This window comes from Rhamphochromis longiceps, linkage group LG6 (genome assembly GCF_057381845.1).
Source record: "Rhamphochromis longiceps isolate RC_006_pf linkage group LG6, R_longiceps_female_GT1.1, whole genome shotgun sequence".
NCBI lineage: Eukaryota > Metazoa > Chordata > Actinopteri > Cichliformes > Cichlidae > Rhamphochromis > Rhamphochromis longiceps.
The window spans coordinates 14,255,476-14,265,952 of NC_140562.1; the positions used below are offsets into that span (position 1 = coordinate 14,255,476).

The 10,477-nt window shown below is 40.6% G+C and overlaps 1 protein-coding gene across 2 annotated transcripts in view; it reads right to left on the bottom strand.

The window, feature by feature from the left end:
* The window catches only part of LOC146667662 (zinc finger protein GLIS2-like), a 34,911-nt gene extending 28,333 nt beyond the window's left edge, over positions 1 to 6,578 (bottom strand). For both annotated transcript variants that reach the window (XM_085409312.1, XM_085409311.1), the window contains exon 1: positions 6,118 to 6,578. The gene's annotated coding sequence lies outside the window, so the exon portion shown is untranslated. The remainder of the gene's footprint in view (positions 1 to 6,117) is intronic.
* Positions 6,579 to 10,477: the final 3,899 nt, after the last annotated feature.

Here is a 10,477-nt window from a genome sequence, read left to right on the forward strand (position 1 = left end):
AACCAAATCTGAAACCAAAACAGGGGTGTTTTTTTGTGCAACCTTAGAAAAGAAGGCGGCTATATCCAAGGAGATTAGACGGGGAAGTAGACAGGACAGCCCACATGAAGAAAGGCAAGGAAGATCTTGAGGAGAGAAATAAATGTTTAGCCACAGGGTCACATCACAGGCCTAGCAGTGTAAGCAGCAATGTCCAGACTTCCCTATCCCTCGCTATCACCTCCAGTTCTTCTGGGTGGATATGTTCCAGAGCCTGCCAATTATAATCTCTCCAGCACATCCTGGGACTTCCCCAGTCTTCCCTCCCATTTGGGCATTTCCAAAACTACTTCACCTAGGAGGTGACACCATTTCGTTTGGAGGAGCCTTTCACTAAGTCCAGACAATCTTCTGTCACTAGCAGCTGGAGGTCCTTTTCTTTCTGTTACTACTCACTGTGGTGATACTGTCCTACTTTTCTATGCATCTAAGGTGGAGATACTGACTTTCCTATATGGCAGGGATTACAAGCTCTTTATTGCTCTCACTGTTTCAAGATTAAAGCAAATCTGTTATACAGATTTACAGTGTAATAATTTTAACTCTGCAAGTTGTCCATTAAAAAGTGGAGATTAGTCCTGAAACAATAAAAACAATCTCTCTCATCTCAACTTTAATGCCACTGATCTGGGTCAACACCACCCTTGCCTGTTCCTCACCTCTCCGCTAATTTCATTACATTACAACTTTAATTACATCATTACTTCGCCTGAGCCAAGGTGAGCCATACCCGAAACTCTGGCTGATTGGGACCCACACCCAGTTTCACACCTTGGCTCAGGCGATTAGAGGATCATCAGGGGGTCCTTTTGTCCCTCTGTGGGGGGTTACTCCCACTAGGTTTATATCTGGGACTCTCCACCATTTGACCTTAGAACTGAAGAAGCTTCTCGGATGAGAGGTGAAACGTCTTCAAGCAACTTAAAGAAGTCCAGACGCTTTTCTTTGCAAGCTCCTTTGACCAGTGCCACTTGATTTTCCCTTCAGTGGAATAACTTATTAAAAAAGTTTGGAGTGCTTTTTAAATCCCTCGTCAGACTCCTTATCTTACACAAAGGTTTTCTTCTGAAGGCACTTGCGCTTTCCAAGATGGTGTCACGCAGTTTAATAGCAAAGACCCTGGAGATCAGATGGAGTCTTTGCATCAAGCAACAAGAAGACCCTAGACATGAACATGACATAATTTCTTTAGGGATTATTAAAGCATTCTGATTCTGAATCTAGATCCTCTGGGTCTACTTTTCAATGGTTTTGAATGTGCAATAAAAGTAGTGGACCACCAAAAGAGTTCCAAAATGTTACTTTGTGTCATTAGTTTGAGTATATCACTTTTAAAAAGGGAAACTGTTTTAAAGAGTGTTGAATCTTTGCTTGACCACATTTGTCAAATTCAGTTCAGATCAAGTCACAACAACAGTGGGCTCAAGACGTTTCATATAGTGAAGTATAACAGGGAGATAAACAATAGAGAGAAAACCCCAACAATTAAACGACTCTCTATGAGTGAATACTTGGCAACAGTGGGAAGAAAAAACTCCCTTTTAACAGGATGACACCTCCGACCTAACCTGGCTCAGGGAGGGGCAGCAATTAAGCCAACAATCTTTCATGTAGGCTTCCTAGCAGACCTAGAGATTTGTTGAGACTGACACCTACGCAAAATTTAACATCATCAAAGTAGCCACAAGAAAAAAAATAAACAGTCATCATATTGTTGTCTACATCTAAGGCCACTTGAACACAGAACAAGATCCTACGCCCATCTGCGACGGCACTTGAGCCCCCTTTACAATCATAATTCCCAACCTTGAGGAGACAAGGCTGTTTTCCTCTCTTTCTGTACCTCACAACTCACTCCCTCGCTCTGCCAGGGCTTTTTCACTGAGGCCAGCATTTCGTTTGCCTCTTTCCTCCAAACACAAACCCAAAAGAAAGAAAGAGGGGTGGGAGAGGAGAAAATGAGAGAGAGAGACGGGGGGGGGGGGGTTTGAGTCGGGGTTTTCGGAATTTGGTCTATGTTTGGATTGGAAGCGAAGGCCCCAGCACTGGGCTCTCAGGAGGATAATGGAAAAGAGGGAGAGAAGAAAGGGAGGTTTATGGCTGTGTGTGTACCCTCACAGGTGGTCGGCACATACTGACGGGTCCGGGGGGGGCTTTTGTGTGTCAAAATGTGTGTGTGTGTGTTCACGTGGGGTTGCCGAATCGTGTCCGCCTGTTGGCAAAAGTAACGCCATGTGTGCTCAAAGCATGTATGCTCAAAGATACATGTGTGTATCTTTGCAGATGTTGGCACCAACGCATGTGCACTTTAGCTTGTAAGAATCAGAGAAGAGAGACGTAGAGAGGAGGTGAATAAGACATTCCTTAGATGCAGAGGAGTGGGGGGGATGCAGGGAGCCAGTGGTTAGTTAGTGGTTTGAAACTAAGAGGAGAAAAATGAACGTCTCGTCCAGGGCTAGGCCTGAAAATGCTACCGCAAACCAACCAACAAGCCAAGTGGGAGAGGAAAGGAGACCGGAGCACAGAAGAGGAGAAGGGGGAAAAAGCGAAGGATATGAAGAGAACCAGTGAGGCCTCCTCTTCCTCCTCTTCCCATATGAGGCCTGCTAACTCCTGCCTGTGCCGCAGGGGAGAAAGAAGGGGAGTGGTGCTTTTATAGCTGGACTGAACCGACTGAACCCATCATGTACAAACAGCAGGGAAAGTATGGAGACAACAGAGGCCTGAGGCCAGCAACCACGCAGGGGGCTTCAGATGGTTTCAGGTTGAGGGCCACAGGAGGGCTGGAGGTCCAAGGAAGAGAGGGATGGAGGAGTAAGAGAGAACCCCTCCAAATCTCCCTCGAGTCCCTTTTCAGTGATACATCAACAGTTTTGGTTGTTCTTTCTTTTACCTGTTGCTTCTTTTATTCACCTTTGTCCTTCTTTTCTTTCTTTGACTATTTTTCCATCTCTTTTCCTTGTTTTCTTTCTTATTTCCTCCACCCTCATCTTCATTCTTTGGTTATTCCTGCCGCATGTCTGCTCCATTTTCATTTTCATTCCTGTTTGCCTTTATTTTTGTTCCCTTCATTTTGTAACATTTCTTTCGTCTTTCTTTTTTATCCCGTCTTTCTGGCCTTGGATTGCTTCCTTTCCCAAACTGTTTTTTTTTTCTTGGCTCATCACTGGACTACTCCACTTATTAAATAACTCATTCAGTCAGTCTCTTTTTTTGGCTAAATTGCTTTCTTCCTTCATTCCTTTTGTCTTTTTTTTGCTGCACTTTTTTGTATTGCACACTCCCTTTCTTATGTTTTATTCCTTTTCTTTTCTTCTGACTACCGTCCTATCACATCTGTTCCCATTGTTTTCCATTCTCTTTCCATCATCTTTGTTTCCCTTGTTTTCCCTGCCATCCTTTCATTCTTGCGTTGATTTCCTCCTTTGTTAGTCCACATCAGATTATTTATTTTTCACTTTATTCACTTCTTCCATTTCATCTTCTGCCATCCTTTTCCTCCCTGTGGCTCTGTTTGCCCTGAAACTTTAATTTTTGCCCATACAGTTTAGTCATTTTGTGTATTTTCTTATAACTGATTAGTGTTGTGAACTGTGATCCTTTGTTTCTTTTTTCACTAACTTTGTTTCTACTTTTTTTGTACTTTCTGGTCTTTCTTCCTTATTTTATCATTCCTTCCTAATTCTTATCTCCCTATTCTATTTGTTTCTTTCTTTCTCCCTCTTTTAACAATTTACTTAAAACTTGTACACACAACCCTGCAGGTGTCCATATGCATGAGCAATGTTCCCACCCTGTAGCAGACTAAGTGGGTGGAAGGGGCCTGTAAGACAGATGCACCCAACAACAACAGGAAAGGAGTTTTCTTGGCTCAGAGTCTTTTCTAAAATCCATCCATGTGCGTCTGCCCAACCTTTGGAGAGCAGCATGATGCAACAAGCCTGCAACACACGCAGTACTGCATGACATGAAAACCACAAAATCAGCAAAAACTTTCGCCCCGACCACCATGTAACATCAGTAAGGGATTTTTGTTGGTCTTATGCACCAGTGGCCACTCCCCAAACCCTAAACCAGGATTTCAGACCCCGGAGAATTGAAGTCTAAGTGCAAGAATGAAGTTGGGAAGTGTTTTTCTGATACAAACTTATGCAGCAAAGCACAGAGGAGCTATGCTTGGTGTGAGGAGAGTGGAAGTTTTGTGTGTGCTTTGTGTCCACCTTGCCACACTTATGGGTGTGTAGAGTTGGTGTATATGGGAGTATTTGTGTCCCTAAATATGGCAACGTAGCTGTTTTAAATTTAAGCATTTGAGTCTAGCACAAGTTGGTAGTTTGTGGACAGAAAAGGTCTTACGGTATGCAATTATATACAAACACAATTGTGGATCACCGCAAAAAACGACAATAACGCCACTGTTACAATGCATGAAGCTAAAAATATGTCCCTTGTCAATGCATTTTCTCAGAGTATAGGCTTTCTGCTAATTTGGTTCAACTGCTTCCAGAGTGAAGACGCTACATTAGGAAATTCCAGCCAATGTCAGTGTTCAAAATACCAGTCTGGGCAATACCAACAGTAATACTTGGTAATCGTGTAAAGAGTCTTTGAGATCTTAATTAATCAAATAATCTTTCAACATTTAGTCAGACCACATCTGATACAGGCAAGAGAGAGACACGGGAGATGAACACAGGCCACTGACACTGCTAAATGCCATCTAATTTTTAGATATGCCAATAAAAAGTCAATAAGGTCAATGCCAATATTTGGCTGACATGTTGTTACAACCCCACTTCAAACTTCATGCCCCACCTTGAAAGCACTTTACCCCACCTTTTTATTTGGGCATGCTCGTATGGCACAAGCACAGTGGACACAGTACAAACTGGTTACAGGATGATGGCAATAACTGTAACACAGGCCAAATGATGTGGATGGTACATCGATGTGCAATGCTAGTCCAGTTAACTGTCACTCAGAAAGCAAAAAGAATTGTGGTGAAGAAATCAAATGTAATTGATTTTATGGGTTTTGTTTTGGGTTTTTTTTTCTTGATTGATATTGGATTTCTTGAATTGATCGAGAAGTAGTTCTAGTTAAGCTGAGAAATTCTTAGTGATCTGACAGCCAAACAACGTCCACCCTAATTTTGTTGTTGTTGTTTGTTGATAAACTGTTTGTTCATAAAATGACAATGTGAAACAATATTGACCACAAACCTTTTCTTGCTAGATATTCCAACAAGGACATCCAGCTGAGTGTAAGGTATATCTCCAGTCTCAGCACAACTTTGCTTTTGGAAACTATTTTTCAACCAGACATCAAGGTAAAGGGGACAGCTGATGCTTTTTCATATGTAGCAATTCTTTTACAGCTCGTTGAGCCCTAAAATTGTGATGTAACTTACCAATTTGTTACTAACCAATTCATTTGCACTCTTCTTTGTAAACAAGGAAATAATGCTGTTGTTTTCCTAGCTTGGACCACTGTCCCTCACATCAATGTTTAATGTTTAAAATTCAACAAAACAACATTTCATCAAGTCCACAGAGTTTTAGTGACTGGTTATTTCTTTAACTTTTTTTTTCTCCAAGCAAAATACATTTCAGAAGAAAATCAGAGCTCCCAGACGAAACCCCTGAGGAGCTCCTGAGATTACCAGGAGTAGGAAGATCATATATGGCTGTAAAGATTATTGTCATTAATATTAAATTAATCGTTTTAAGAAAAAATCATAAAATGTCATTTCAAAAACTCAAAGCAATATCTTTGAAAAGGTCAGAAAAAACAATATATATCCAGATTACAGACAAAGAAAACCACAGGTGCTAAAGATTTCTAGTATTTTTATTGATTAGATTCATTAAAACCCCTAAAGACAACAGATGTCAACCTGTATTAATACTGTAAATGTTTGTTTTTTAATACTTGAATCATGGCTCGTATATTTATACATAGCTAGTTAAATTCTGTAAGTGCTGCCACACTTATGGCCGCCACATATTGTAAATCAATATTAGGGAAACGTCAAGGGACTCTTAGATTTCTAGATACACAGACAAAGCTGAGATTTACCTTATAACAGCCTGTTAGTGAGGCAGATCTTCTCCCTGTAGTTTGCCTGAAGATGCTTCTTCAATGGTCGTACTGTGAGCTCAGAAATTCATCAAAATCAAGCGAGTTTGTCCGACGTGTCCTGTATCATCTTCATCAAAGTTGTCGGTTTTCACTGGCTGCTCTCAAAATCAAAGAAATCTGCGTTGTTGAAAAGCAAATCCTCCCCTCGGGGGATCGTTCGGAAGGTAAAATATCTATTGCTAGTGGTCAGTTTTCACATATGTATTGGAAAACCTTGTCCTGGGAATATTTTTTCTTCAAAATGACTATTATGTAAAAAAAATTTAAATGAATAGGGATTTTTTTTTTTAAATTGTGTGTCACTCAAATATACGAATGCAGGATACTCTGCGGCGTAAATGTCAAATCTGGCGTAAAATCAGGCTCTCCGAGAGGCGCATCGCTCAGTTGCGACGCTGGTCAACTGAGCTTCCAGCGGCGGAGAGGAGGGAAGAAGCTGTCTGGGAGGGAGAAAGGGAGAGGGGGCGTGGAGAGACACTGTGACAGCATGAGCGAGAGAAAGAGAGGGAGAGAGTCTGACATCCGAGGGAGCATTCCTCCTCCAGCTGTTGAATATCTGGACGTTTTCATTGCAGCGCTTCTTCATTTTTATTTTGTCATAGGGGAGACCGGGGATAGCTGTAACGTGGGTCAGTTGTAACACTTCCAATTTCTCCAATCAGGGCTAAGTTTCAAATGATGTGACTCATCCTGTGCATGCCCAATTCAGTTCTGCTATCACATGTGAAAAATCAGCACATTTTGTCAAACACAGACAATTTAACATGAAAAAAAGTAATTTGTATGCCAAAAAGTAAGTTTTTCTACTTTATTTCAATTTCTAATAGCATTATCTGCTTTGCAGCTAAACTCAAACTTAAATTATGTTATTTGTATGTCTATGGGGATATATTCTGTGTAGGTCTTTAGTGCTAATGTTTTAGCCGTTGGCTGTAATGTTAGCTAGTTTATGGCTATAGGAGTTCTGGGTCAGTTGTAACAGCAACAGTCTGGGTTAGTTGTAACAATAATGTATGTTACAACTTACCACACTATTACTTTAACGTATATTAAACAAGTTGGGGCAACGACATCAGCAGAGAGAGGTTCACTGGTCGCATTTGTATATGCGGTTAATGCCATTGGCAACACAATTCCTCCACTGTTTGTGTTCCCACACATACATTATGCAGACCACTGTGTCAGAGATGGGCCGGTAGGAAGTACTGGTAGTGGAACTAAATCAGGATGGGTGCAAGAAACAGATTTCCTCATCTTTCTGAAGCACTTTGCAAACCACACCAAGGTAAGCCAGGATAAAAAGTAATGGAATTGCGATGCTGGTGAACAACTACATTTTTTCAGCTTCATTGTTATGTTCAAAATTGGTGCAAGAGTTGTAGGTTACAATGCCCACTGAGCCAATGAGGCCAAACTCAAGGAAGACCAACCAAAATTAATGAAATATTCAGCTGCAGAAAATTCCATAATTTGTCTTTTTTGGGGGGTTGGAATATGTTCAAAAGCTAGATTTCTGCATTCTGTCACACACATTCATGTGTTGAATAAACAAAGATTACATGTTAATGTTTTGTTAGTACCCTTATTTCATTGTGTTACATTTCACCCCAGGATATGTTACAACTAACCCAGACTATGGGGTTAATTGTAACATTTCACTCTTCGTGTTTGAGGCCATACCATGCAATGGGTAATTGTGCTGCAGAGAAAATAGCTGCATTATTTAATAGCAGAGACATGTAAATACTTTGCATTAAATTTTGAATCCACTACCTTAAAAGAGCTTCAATTTACAGACAGAAATGTCAAAAATGTTACAACTATCCCCGGTCTCCCCTACTTTCCAGATCCAAATTGTTGCTACATATCATCCATCCGTTTCATGCTGATTTAAAAGTAGGGTGTAAGTGTGCGTGATTTTCAATATTTTTGCAATTACTGGGAATTAAATCGGGAATCAAAAGCGGTAATTATGCTACAAACCTTGAATTTCTAGATGTTGATTTTAAATTAAAGCACACACACTCACGACTGGTTGTGCGAGCCTCATGTGTTTGTTCTTGTAAATAAAAGATGTACATTTATTTGTGGTCCCGTTTTAAGGCTTTGACATTTGCCTTTGTGTTATTCTTTCTTTCTTTGAGCTTGAAGTGATCACTTAGACCAGAGGGTTGAGAGGCACAGCTGCCCCCTCATTAAAATGAAATCATAATCTTCTTGGATGACCTGTACCACAAAGCAGGTCATTTAATTTTTCATATAATTCTATTACAAATGCACCAAAAGACACAAACAGCAAAGCCACTGTGGTGAGGCCCACAAGAGGCTGAAATTGAAGGTGATGCTCAGCAAACAACAATCATCCACAGCAGCCTGTATTGGCACACTTGTCACTCGAATCCATTTATTTGTTTATTTTGCTATTTAGTTGCTTTCAAAGAATATCCGTCAAATTTTAAGATCATTCTGTTGTTTCAGTATGGCTGAAAACTTCCAGGAGGCTGCGACCCGTCACCATTGAGACATTTGCATTTTGCAGCTTTGTTTTGCATTTACTTTTCATTTCTTTTTTTACTTCCACTTTCACTCACAGATAAGTTTTAGATTTCATTGTTGCACCGTGAATATGCACCAGTTACCTGTGAGTAGATTTCACTGCAGCTTTTTCATGCTCAGATAGTGAGACATGCAATATCGGTCTCAAGGACTGCACTGACATTAGAGCTTTACAATATTATCCTATACTTTTTAAACACTTTTCAAATTCATAACAAAATTCTCCGAAACATTTGTCTGTAGCTCAAAACAAGGAAAACCAGAGAAATTAAGGGCAGCAAAGCTGACTGCTTTGGGAACTGCAGATAAAAAAAACATTTTTTGATTAACTTTTATTTCTTGTATTGAAATGGCTTTTGTTTGCTAATTTTCACATGAAAATATGATGAATACTTTGACCTTCCTCCCTGAAACTAAAACTGTGCAGGCGGGCTACATGTGTGCTGAATCTGAGAACTACAAAGTGGCTGCGTGTTTTTATCACTCCTCTTTCAGGGACATAAATCTCCTAAAACAGTTATATTGTCGTGACCTGGCTCTTTTTTTTTCTTTTTTTTTTTGAGGAAGAAGGTCTCTGCAGTCTAATTCATCACTTTATAATGTAAACACTTTAAGGATCAGAGTAAGGGCCGTGGCCTCCAGGCCTCCAGGAAAATGATGTAGAGATGAATATACAACTCTCTCATTTTTTTTCAGTCCATTCCACTGGGGTGGAGGTAGGGAGGTAGAGTGGCCAGTTGGAGTGGCCACCAACCAGTTGGAAGGTTGGTGGTCTGATCTCAGCTCCTCCCTTGTGCTGAGGAATCGTTTAAGCAACAAATTGAACCCTGACTTCCCCTGTGCATCAGTCTTATCAGAGTATATGAATGGTAAATAGCCTGTATTTGTATAGCACTTTACTTAGTCCCTAAGGACCCCAAAGCACTTTACACTACATTCAGTCATCCACACATTCACACACTGGTGATGGCAAGCTACATTGTAGCCACAGCTCCCTTCGGGCGCACTGACAGAGGCGAGGCTGCCGGTCACTGGCGCCACCGGGCCCTCTGACCACCACCAGTAGGCAACGGGTGAAGTGTCTTGCCCAAGGACACAACGACCGAGACTGTCCGAGCCGGGGCTCGAACCGGCAACCTTCCGATTACGAGACGAACTGCCAACTCTTTAGCCACGATCGCCCCCCAGAATTGTTTTTAATTGTGTTGTTCTGTTGTTTATGAGCCTTTTCTTGTCTCCCATACGTGTTTTATGTATGAAAAGAAAATTGTTAAAACGTTCGTCAGAGCCCAGGAACAATAGCTACTGCTACTGCAGGAGCTAATGGGGAACTTGGTAAACTAAACTAAACCATTCTCTTTGCTTTTCATACTTATTACAAGGATGATGACAGTCACTTATCAGATGCACAAACCTGTTAGACATTATTAGCAGCAGTAGCAGTAGTAGTAGTGGTAGTAAATGTCAGTTTTCAAAAATGTCCTTTTTTGATAATAAAATGTTAAAAATTAAAGTATTATGACATGAATACTCCAGCGAGTTTTAGCAAACAACTTTATTAGGTGACCAACATGTTTTAGTTTGTGGCCTTCATCAGGGTCATTGCAAAACATATATTTAAAAAAAAACAGGAAATAGAAAAAATCCAAGTGGACCAATCACACATTCATCATACTTTATTCAAAAAAATAAAGTATGGTCGTTTCTGCAATCCAATCATGTACAGTATGGACTAAGAATA